At 37.4% G+C, this 10,097-nt stretch overlaps 1 pseudogene; it reads left to right on the top strand.

Moving 5' to 3' along the window:
• LOC102867845 overlaps window positions 1-8,519 on the top strand; it is a 16,048-nt pseudogene extending 7,529 nt beyond the window's left edge.
• The last annotated feature ends 1,578 nt before the right edge of the window (window positions 8,520-10,097 follow it).

Here is a 10,097-nt window from a genome sequence, read left to right as displayed (position 1 = left end):
CTCCAGTGCAATTTTCAGAGTCTCTTGTGACATCCATTTTGGTCTTTTCTTCCTCTTCTGTTTTTGCAATGACCGTATATTCCCATTTTTGTTTGTTTGTATTTTATATTCCTAGCTTTCTAGATTCAGAATCATTGCTTTCAAATTGGAACTAACTCAGAGTTGGTCCTCCAGAAGGTTGTAAGAGGTTTTCAATCTCATGGAAAGAGATTACTGCTGGTGGACTAAGTTCCTTGTGCAAAGTTCGTAAAAATCTTCAGCAATTTGTTTAAAAATGTGCTATATGATATCTATATATTTGTAATATTTTATAAAATTCTATAGTTAATTCATTAAAAAAGACAACTCTCTTCAGACTGAAGAGTTCTACGCACTAAGTTCTTTAGACTTCTATTCACTAAGCACTTTTACTGCTGGAAATAAAGCTCATTTCCGTGTTTTATTGAGGTCTACACCAATTTATTTTGAAATTATTTGAAAACATTTGATGTACAGAGCTCAGAGAACTTCTTACTTTTGAGCAAATTATAAAAATATCTAAATAGATAGGGGTGGGGTGTTCCTAGTTTACTCAAGGGAAATTTCACAAAGCTTATTTTCTTTGAAAAAAGTTTAGGACTTTCTAAATACCTGTGAAACAATACCATATAATAATGTGCTACAGTGGGGACCACAGTGGTTCTTCCATTTGATGGAGTTACAGAAAGAGAGTTAAACTTCCATGATTACATTAATTAGGAATGGAAAATATAGGAATTTTACTTCTGTGATTACAATATTCCACCACAATTTCCAAGCATGCTACAGCATTTTTCACAGTCTAGACTGGAGATATTTACAACAAATTGTTTAACTTTAGTCAAACATCCTGTAAATAAAAGACTCCATCAAGCTGAATTGGCTGTTAAACTACCAATCTGCCCTTATCCCAGGCCCTGGTGGGTGCATAAGCATCAATGGTTTTGAATAAATCAGAAACTAAATCTGGGTATAAAGTAACACACACTGGTAGCTACACCTATAATTTCACACACATGAAACATGCCTCTTTTATTTAATATAAAAGAGACTAAAATTATTATTATTATTACAAGTGTTCCAAGAGTTTTTATCAATAGAAATGCTCATTAATGTCTAACTTATGAAAAGGAACATTATAACATGCCTATAAAGACTGAATTTATTTTATGAGTTCTAGCTGGAGAATAGTATGGAGTATACTATGAACTACTAAGAGAACAAACAGGTTCATCCTAGAAAGTGTGAAACCAGGCTGCTCCTTGGAGTCAAGGATTCTGAAGCTCCATCTGACATATTTTGAGAATGTTACAAGGATGGACCAGTCCTTTGAAAGGGACATTATGCTTGGGAGGGTGGAGGGACAGCACAAGACAAGAAGATCCTCAATGAGATGGACTGACTCAGTGATTGAGTTAATGGGGCTAGGTGTGTCAGAGACAATAAGGATGGCTCAGGATAGAGTAGGGTTCAGAGGTGTTGGACATAGGGTCACTATGAGTTGCAGGTGACTTGACGGAACATAAAAACAACAACAACAACAAAGTATTCAGAAGTTTGTCTACTTATCTGGGAATCAATAGGGATTTTAAAAAAATAAAACTCTTCTAAAATGAAATTATTTTTTAATTTGGATTTTTCTACTGTTCTTCTTCTTAGCCTTAATAGTTCCTTAGGAATTATTTTCATCACTTAATTATAGATTCTATGGAATTCCTGGAGTCCTTGAGTACTGCAAACTGGTAAGGCATTTAGTTTCTAAAATAAATGTTCAAGGTTCACTCAGAGATGACTTGAAAGAAAGACCTAGGAACCTTGCAAAAATATCAGTGTTTCTTTTACCAAGAGTAAGCCAACTTGAAAGAAACTTACTATGCAATCAGCCAATTTACCTTTGTGGATATATTCAGGGTACTACGCCCAAGTAAAAGCCAATTTCTTTTCTTCTCACATGCACATACATAGTACATTCTCCAGAACTGATCATACAGTAGGACACAGAGTAAACATCAAGAAATTTTTAAAAAACCCCAACCATTGAATTAATAAGAAGTGTCTTTTCAAACCACAATGCCATAAAATTAGAATTAATTACAAGAGGTAAAGCTTATAAAACCACCCATATGGAAGCTAAATAATACCCTGCTAGAATACAATTGACTTAAAGAAGAAATTTTTTTAAAAAAATTAAAAAGTTCATTGAGACAAATGATAATAAAAATAAAACATGTCAAAAGGTTTGGGATACAGCTAAGGCAGTCTTCAGAAGATAGTTCATAGCAATAGGCAAATATATAAAAAAGAAAGACAGAAGCAAAATTAATGTTTTAACTCAAAACTTCCATCAAATAGGAAAAGTACAGCAATCTAACACTATAGCACCTAGAAGAAAGGAAACTATAAAGATAAGTGCTTTAATCAATGAGATAGAAAACGGAAAAAAAAAAACAAACCCAAATTGAAACATCAACAAGACCAAGAGCTAGGTTTTTGAAAAGGTCAAAACGTATACCATTCGCAAGCTTAACAAAAGAGAAAAAAATATATCAATGACATTAAGCAAAAAAAATTATAGAGGTGACATCACAATAGAACAAGATGTAATCAAATCAATAATATCAGAATAGTATGAAAAGCTGTATTCTGATACATTTTAAAATGTAGAGGAAATGGAAAAATTCCTTCAAACTCATAGTTTATCCAAACTAACTCGAACAGGTATAGAACACTTGAACAGACTCATCTCAAAAGAAGAAATTGGGCAGGTCATAAAAAGATTCCCTCAAAAACCAAGCTGTGGCCCAGATAGCTCCATGGATGAATTCTACCAAACAATCAGAGAGGATCTAACAGCAATTCTTAAATTATTTTTAAAAATGAAAGAATTAACAGTCTCAGAGTCATTCTATGAACCAAGACTAACCCTAATACAAAAACCATGCAAAGATATTATCAAAAAAGAAAACTACGGATCAATATCTCTCATGACTACAGATACAAAAATTCTTAATAAAATCTTAGCCAATAGACTCCAACATTACATAAAATCATAATTCGTCTATTATTAACCCATTGGAATTTGTAATAGGTATACAAGAATGGTTCAACAAAGGAAAATAATCAATGTAATTCATCATGTGAACAAAGCAAAGAATAAGAATCATATGATCTTATTACTTAATGCAGAAAAAGCTTTGACAAAATCCAACACCATTTCCTGATTAAAACATTCTGCAAAATAGGAATGAAAGGGAATTTCCTCAACATATTGAAAAGGATATACACAAAACCAAGAGCCAACACCATTTTCAATGGAGAAAGATTAGAGGCATTTCCCTTGTGACCAGGGACCAGACAAGAATGCTCACTTTAATTACTCTATCCAATACTTCATTGGAAGTACTTGGTAGGGCAATTTGAAAAGAGAAGGACATAAGAGGCATCCAGATTGACAAAGAGGTGGTAAAACTCATTATATGCAGACAATATAATAGTGTACAACGAAAAGTCCAAGGACTCAACAAAAGAACTGTTAGATTTAATTAACTAGTAGAATGGTAAGATACAAGATAAATATACAAAAATCAATGAGATTTTTCTGCAGTAACAAAGAAAACACAGATAAGAAAACTAAGAAAGTAATTTATAATACCCAATTGAGATATCTAGGAATGAACCTAGCTAGAGACACAAAAAACTTGTATAAAGAAAAATTTTTTAAAAAACCAAAACCACCCACTACTGTGAGAAACAATAAGAGACCTAAATAAACGGGGAAGGGGGTGGGGGGGGCGAGGAGAATTCTCCCTGTTAATGGATAGGAAGAATCAATATAGTGAAAATGTCACTTCTACTAAGAGTAATCTACATGTTTAAAGTCATGTTTAAAGTTATCCTAATACAGACACTAAACTCATTTTTCAAAGAGATAGAAAAGGCAAATGGCAAATTTATTTGGAAAGGAATGTTGTTGTTGCTGTTAGGTGATATATAGATGATAGACGGAGAAGACGTTGAGATTGTTAACAATTTCAGCTTGCTTGATTCCACAATCAACATTCTTGGCACCACCAGTCAGAAAATCAAAAGACAAATTTTATTAGAAAAATCTGCAATTATTAGAAAAACCTCTCTAGAGTGCTAAAGAGCAACAATGTCAGTCTAGAGACTAAGGTATTCCTATCCAGTCCATGGTCTTAGAAATTACTTGTTATGCATCAGAGAGCTGGATAATAACTAAGGATGATAGAAGAAGAATCAGTGCCTTTAAGCTGTGGTGCTGGAGAAGAGTCCTGGGCATACTGTGGACAGTATGTTGCTCCTTGAAGGGAAGGCACCAGTCCTTGTAGAAGGATATCATGTTTGAAAGAGTAGAGGGACAGTGCAAGAGTGGAAAAACCCTGAAGGAGTAACTGGGGTAATGTGGTTAAGGGTGTCCGAGACAGCAAGATTGGTTCAGTGTAGGACAAGGTTCAGAGCTATTGAGGATAGGGTTGCCATGAGTCACAGATGACTCCACAGCACATAACAAAAGCAATAACAACTTTGATGTGATATAGTCACCATGATTTAGAACTGATTCAAGGGCTACTAGTTATAGAATTAGTGAGAAACTCTCTCTGGATTATTATTTGTTGTTATTGTGTGCCATCAAGTCAGAACCAACCCTTAGCTGATCCTTCAGCAGGTTTTCAGAAGCAGCAACTCTCATGAGAGGAGAATGCTCATTCTTTTCCCACAGAGCAACAAGCAGATTTGAACTGTGTGTATTTGACATTGCAGCATAGCTGCTTTGGGGAATTCTACTGTCTTCCCCAAAGTGCTAAAGGTCAACAACATAAATTTAGACACCAAAGTGGGCAAGTCCAAGCCATGGTATTTTCAATTGCTTCTTATGCATATGAAAGTTGGGCAATAAATAAGCAAGACCATAGAAGAATTGATGACTTTGAGTAGTGGTTCCTTCCAAAGGAACAAACAAGGCTGTCTTGGATGAAGTGCAACCAAGTTTCTCCTTAAAGGGAAGGATGATGAAATTACGTCTCACTTATTTGGGGCATTTTATCAGTAGGGACCTGGAAAAACACTTGAAAAAAGTCTTTTACACTTAGACTTGTATAAAAGTTTTCTACACTTTGAAAAAGACATCATGCTGGAGAAGGTAGAGGGTCAAAGAAAGAGAGTAAGACCATCAGTGAGATGGACTGATACACTGAGTGTAAAGATGGGTTTAAGTATCAGAAATCATGAGGATGGCACAGTATAGGGCAAGGTTCAGATCTGTTCTTGGAATCACTTGAAGACACATAACAGGAACAACAGCTTAGATTGGCCACTAGAGGGCAGTGTAGACATTCACTAGTACCTTGCAAAGGCAGGCGGGCATGGAAATTATTTACAGCAAGAAATGTTCATAATATACTCCGTTGTCATTCTTTGAGTGCTAAAGCACTGCTTCTCCAGAGATTCCTTACATCCCAGCTGCTTAAGGGAAGCTCTCAGAAGCACTAATGTACAAAGATAGCAGCTTCTGAAGAACTGAGATAGCCTAATAGGTTTATTTATTTTGCATAGAGCAGAGACCCAAGCTGACAGGAACAACAGGGTAACAAATATAAGGATAGGCAGGAAGACAACACTCGTAGTGGGCTTGTACCTAAGTGTTCCTGAAGAGTCAGAGGTGACCAGTTTTGGACACTAGCAATCAAAGCATTCCTAGCTCATCTTTGCTGGGCCAGATCAGGCCTATTTCTCTGTCCAGGACTGTGGCTGATTGAACTACACACTCTCAGTCCCTGGCGAGCAGAGCAGATTCCTTTGTTTAGGAAATCGATGGATCTGATGGAAAGGTGGGAGGCACCTGAGTCCAGTTGGAAGGACCAAGAAGGTAAGATTACAGACTGGACGTCGGTAGAGACAGTTGAAAGCGTTCACCAATACGGTGCACTGTAACTCTGAAGAGTGACAAGTCACTAGCAGGTACAAACCAAAGAAGTGGTTTCTGAAATTGGTTAATAACAAAAACAAAAAGACTTCACAAAAAATGACACCACTTTTGGAGTCAACAGGAATCAGAGAAAATACAAGTTGACAGGTTCCTAAAATCTACACCAGGAAATCCAGCCAGACTATAGGATATATAGCACGTGATATTGAGCACAGCTAGGTCCTTGCTAATTTCACTCCAGGTATGCAACTTACATTTGTAGTCCTCACCATTCAACATGCATGCTGCCCCTTTCCCTCATTTTGAAGCAATTGTAGATGGAATCGTGTCTCCCCCAAAAATGTGTTTTAAGTTGTAAACTCTGACTGTGGTTATAATCCAGATGGAAATGAGCTTTCTTCCTGATACTAATAAAGCAGGGTTACTATAAAATATGTCTCAGATCAATCTCTTTTGAGATATAAAACTCAACTTAAAATCACTGCCAACTAGTCGAAACCAGCTCATACCTGATTTTCCAGTGTGTTTTCAGAGGCTATACGTAACAGGAAAGGAGACTCTCCATCTTTATCCTGTGGAGAACCTAGTGGCTTTGAGAAATAAGAAAGATAAGAAACCAAAGTAGCAGAGATAGGAGGGAAGAGATGCCAAGTCACAGAGATGCCAAGTGTCCAGGAGCAGAAGCCTGAAGAAACAAAGACTTTCTCTAAAGTCTGAAGAGCTGACAGAGAAAAAAAAAGGCTTCCTCCTTGACCCAACATCCTGAATTTAGGCCTATAAAATATTACAACCAAACAAATTAAAAAAAAAAAAAGCCTTATCGCTATTGAGTAGGAATAGACTCTTTGCTGACTCTCCACTGGGTATTTGAGGCTGTAAATCACATGCTAAGGAAATCAAACTGCCAGAGAAGCAATGTAGCTTTTGGGTGTAACTCCCTATGAACACCATTATAGCTCCAATTTAACCTCATAAACTGTAAAAAAAAATAATTTCTGTTTGTTAAAGCCACCCTTTTACGACATTTCTGTTATAGCAACTCTAGATAACTAGAGTTATCTAGAATTATCTTGGATGATGAAGAATTAGATAAAGATATTTTACAAATATTTGGAAAGAGGGTAACAATTTTGGTTCAAATAACATATATTTACTCATGTGTTTTCATTTTTTTATTAAATTTTTATTAATGATTTTTAATGCAGTGTGTGTGTGTGTGTGTGTGTGTGTATTTACAACATATACTTTCTATTTAATTTTTTCCCTCATTCATTCATTGTTGCAAATAGAAATCGAGATTCTGACAAGACAGACACAGACTGGAGGACCCGTGATGCCACAGACAGCACTGATGACTTCCCACCTAGAAGTGGCGATGATAGCTTTGGATATAAATATCATGATCGTTATGATTCAGACCAATAATACCACGATGGGTACTGAGAGTGCTGTGGTGATGGCCCCTGCCAGGATATGGATTTATTCAGGGGCCGGGATCCACACGATGACCGAGGCAGTATAGACAATGACAGAGGCTGTGACTCTAGGATAGGCAGTGGTAGAGGAGCATTGGGTGCCGAAGGGATGCTGGACTACCGAGAAGGTACAAGCCCACTATGAAGACCAATGACAGACAAGATGACTGATCATGGGGCTCCAGAGATGATAATTCTCAGAATGACTGTAGACATGATGATAGAGGTCCCCCTCAAAGACATAATAAACTCACTCAAAATCCTCGGAATGCTCCTAAGGAAAATGATTCCTCTGCTAGCACCTCCCAGTCCAGTTGAGCAGTTTCTATATTTGGAGGAGCAAAGCCTGCTGACACAGCTGCTAGAGACCCAGAAGTAGAAGAGAGGCTACAAAAGGAACAGGAGAAATTACAGCGTCAGCTCTATGAACCAAAACTAGAACAACAGCCATGGGAAAGACACCCAAGCAGGCGGAGTGAAGAAACTCAGAAACCGGACAGGAAGAGACATGGCATTCTGGGACCTCAGCCACATCTGGCAGAGGTAAACCAGACCAGGATACAAGAAGGAGAAAGAGTAAAAAAAAAAAACTGTGGGAAAATGCAACACTCAGTAAGGAAGAAGATTATCTTTTTCTTACTTATAAGCCTCCCAAAGCTGATAACCTCTACAGATAGTACCAGCCCCTCCACCAAAGGAGAATGCTTGGGTGAAGCGAAGTTCTAATTCTCCTGCTCTACCTTAGAGCTCAGACACAGAGCAACAGTCCCCTACAAGTGTTGAGGGGGAAGTAGTCCCAGGTCAACCATCTGAAGAAGGGCCAACAAGGAAAGCTGATGAAAATAAACTAGATGGAGTGAATGTTCCAAAAGGCCCAGGTGGGAATTTCAGCCATGCTCCAAGAGATGGAGGAAACAAAGACCATTGATAGAAAGTATGGTAATAAAGATCAAGACTCCAGATCTGCACCTGAGCCAGAAACTCGAAGAAAACCCAGCCTCGAATTTCTGTTCCGCAAGCAAGTATACAGCTCTGTCGGTTGATGGGGTGAAAATGAGGGAGAAGATTACATCAAATAGACTTTTACATTCTGTGTTTTCTCCTAGAATTAACTAACAGTGAAAGTTTTCATAAAATACCATATGAACAAGAGCCAATGGTGATAAAAGGTGAAGCTCAAGATTCACTGAAGGCATTGGCAAAAAATAAGGCCCCAGGAATCGAGAATACCAATTGACATGTTTCAACTAACAAACGTAGCTCTGGACATGCTCTTCAGTCTATGCCAGAAAATTGGGAGGACAGCTCTCTGGTTAACAGACCAAAAGAGGTCTATATTTGTCCCCATTCCCAAGAAAGTGACCCAACAGAATGTAGAAATTACCATACAGTATCAATACTATCTCATGCAGACTAAATATTACTGAAGATCATTAAAAAATGGCCAGAAGAGTTTATTGACAGGGAACTACCAGAAGTTTAAGCTGGTTTTAGAAGAGGCTGGGTGCCAGAGATACCATTGTTTATGCCTGATGAATCCTGGCTTAAAGCAAAGAATACCAGAAGAATGTCTATTTATATTATACTGACTATTCAAAGATGTTTGACTATGTGGATCATAACAAACAATGGCTAACACTGAGAAAAATGGGAATCCTAGAACACTTAATAGTGCTCATACAGAAGCTGTATCGAGACAAAAAAAAAGCTTTTGTTCAGACTAAGCAAGGGAACACTGGTATAAAACCAGGAATGGTGGTACCCATTCTCCATACTTATTCAATCTTTATTCTGAGTAAATTATTTGAGAAGCCAATCTCTATTAAGAAGAATATGGCATCAGGATCAGAGGAAGACTCATCAACAGCCTGTCTTATGCAAATGACACAATTTTGTTTGCTGAAAGTGGGGAGAATATGAAATGCTTGCTACAAAAGATCAAGGACTAAAGTCTTCAATATGAATTACATTTCAACATCAAGAAAACAAAGGTCTTCACCACAGGACTAACAGTCAACATTATGATAGATGGAAAAAAGATTAAAGCTGTCAGTGATTTAATCTTCCTTGGATCAACAATCAATAACCTTGGTACCAGAAGTCAAGAAATCAGAAGATGTATTACATTGGGCAAGTCTACTGTCAGATACCTCACTAAAATGCTTAGGAGCAATGAAATTTGAAGACTAAAGTGTGCTTGATTCAGGCCATGGTCTTCTCAAATACTTGCATCAGAGAATTGGGCAATGAATAAGGATGACAGAAGAAGAGTTGATGCCTTTGAGTTGTGGGCTGGAGAAGAGTACTGAATATTCCATGGACTTTCAAAAGAACAGACAGATATGTCTTGGAAAAAGTATCTCCAGAGTGCTCCTTGAAGGCAAATTGACAAAGCTTCATCTTTGTTGGACATACATGTTGGACATGTAACTAGGTAAAACTGTTCCTTAGACAAGGTGGAGGGAGGGTCAATGAAGGCAAGGAAGACCCCCAATGAGATGGATTGACATTGTGACTTTAGCAATGGGCCTTAATTGTCCAAGATGATTAGGATGGCATAAGATAGGTCAGAGTTCAGGTCGGCTGTTCACAGGGTCACTATGAATCATATTGGACTCAATGTCACCTAACAACAACAAGGACATGCTCAAATCCTC

The sequence above is a fragment of the Elephantulus edwardii genome, unplaced genomic scaffold, assembly GCF_000299155.1.
Source record: "Elephantulus edwardii isolate Elephantulus edwardi_28Jun2011 unplaced genomic scaffold, EleEdw1.0 scaffold00071, whole genome shotgun sequence".
In the NCBI taxonomy this organism is placed as follows: domain Eukaryota; kingdom Metazoa; phylum Chordata; class Mammalia; order Macroscelidea; family Macroscelididae; genus Elephantulus; species Elephantulus edwardii.
The sequence above is the reverse complement of the archived record's forward strand: the minus strand, read 5'-3'. Positions and strand labels throughout refer to the sequence as shown.